Consider the following 1,931-nt stretch of genomic DNA (forward strand, 5'->3'; position numbering starts at 1 on the left):
CAAGTCTCTCATCTATACAAAGTAGTTAGAGCTAATACTTTGGTGTGTAAGCAACTTGCCAGGTACTGCATGCGTAACTTCAGCTAACCCTTACCCCAACTCCACTATATGCCTGAGAAAACTAAGCCTTTGAGAGGTTAAGTTGCCCAGAACCACACAGCTAGTAACATGCAGTGTCAGGTTTTGAACTCAGAGTTTGTGATCATAACTTTAAAATGCTGTTCTGCAAAATGGAGGTGACACCTTTTAGGATATGGCAGATATGAGGATTAATGGATAGGCTTTGCCATCTGTATGTAATAAAAATATATGAATAGCTCTTCCTTTTCCTGCCATGAACTCTTAATATCTCCAGTAATAATTATTGGAAAAGTAAAACTCCCAGGTCACTTTTGACCCTAATAACCTATATAAGTAGCCCAGACATCCATGAATTCCTACCTGCCTTCTCTTCTTTCCCATCCACAACTGATGGCACATAGGATGCCAATTACTTGTTTGGGGTTCTAACCCTCCATGTCAGACACTACATATCTTCTTCCTCCTCTACCACACCAGTCATTTTATGTCACAAAGGAAGAGAGTCTGAAATAGTAAGATCAAACTTCTTAGGAGAGGAAAGATGACAGCACTGTAAGATGACAGGATTAGAAAAGGCAGAAAAATGAGAGGCAGCTCTGAAGACTTTCAAGGCTGGAAAAGCAATTATATGATCAATGGTTTAGTGAATTCAGGAGAAGAATATGACCCACTTTGCAATTAAGCAGTTAGATACTTAACAAATGTTATTCCCCAGGACCTCTTTCTTTTCAACTTCCCCATTCTCCGAGTCACCAAGATAATTTCTACAGGAGAAGGGTAAAATTGATACTTGGGGGAGGTGGCTTAGGCATCAGTAGCTCCTCAACTTTGCTATGTATTGGAATTACCCAGGAATCTTTAAAAAAAAAAAAAGTGATGCCTGGCCCCCACCAAGCAACATTCTGATTTTATTGGCCTTGAGTGAACCCAGGCATCAGAATTATAAAAGCCCTACTCCCCTTCAGATGATTCAAGTGTGCATAATGGCCTGGAGGGAGCAAAAGGGGAAGCCAAGAGACTTATCTGGTGATATAGTTAGAACCTAGGTGCAAAGACAACAGGTCCAAATTTGGGAGAGGGAAGGGGACTGTGCAGTGGAGCAGAGGCAGGATATCGGAGTAGAAAGGCAAGCTCCTGGGCTTGGTGACTTTTTGAGTGCAACTGTGGTCACTGAATGCCCACTCTAAGTCTGAAGTTTTTGGAAAAGGGGCTGGGTAGTATCACAAGTGTCAGGCTTCCATCTCAGAATGCACTGGTGCTTGCCTTCCATCAGGCCTCTCCTGGTTTCTGAGCCACTGCCCTCCCTGCTCCTCATCACCACGTATGGCTCTCAGCAGCTTGCTCATCCTGCCCCACCCTGGTCTCATTCCTCCCTCTCTGCCTTACTCTTTTCCCCACTTCCTTCTCTGCCTCTATCACAGCTCCTTAGCCCATTAACATCTGTCTCTTAGCCTTGTTCCCTTTTCTCTTCAACCAACACCCTCCTTCGTACTTTCTGGTTTATGTAAATGTCAATCCTTGAGCTACCGAGTAAGGACACTGCCTGTAAGGCCTCCCAACAGCCTCCCTTTATATTATACTGTGATTCTCAGAGCTCTACCTTTTTATCAAGCTAAATAAGTTTATCCAGCTACCACATGTACAGTTAACCTGACCTCCAGACAATCCCTTCAGGGTCCAAGGAGGAGGCAGCTGAGAAAGTAGAAAGGAAACAAAGCTGAGAATATTGAGGCTGGCACGAGTGTAGGGGATCCCAGTTGCCTTGGTCTATACAAGGGAGAATATTGAGGCTGGCATGAGTGTAGGGGATCCCAGTTGCCTTGATGTATACAAGGGAGAATATTGAGGCT

General features: G+C 44.1%; 1 protein-coding gene across 1 annotated transcript in view; it reads left to right on the forward strand.

Moving 5' to 3' along the window:
• The window catches only part of TRIM42 (tripartite motif containing 42), a 25,468-nt gene that overhangs the window by 752 nt on the left and 22,785 nt on the right, over nucleotides 1–1,931 (forward strand). The window lies entirely within an intron of this gene.

The sequence above is a fragment of the Otolemur garnettii genome, unplaced genomic scaffold (genome assembly GCF_000181295.1).
Source record: "Otolemur garnettii isolate 467f Iridium unplaced genomic scaffold, OtoGar3 scaffold00032, whole genome shotgun sequence".
In the NCBI taxonomy this organism is placed as follows: domain Eukaryota; kingdom Metazoa; phylum Chordata; class Mammalia; order Primates; family Galagidae; genus Otolemur; species Otolemur garnettii.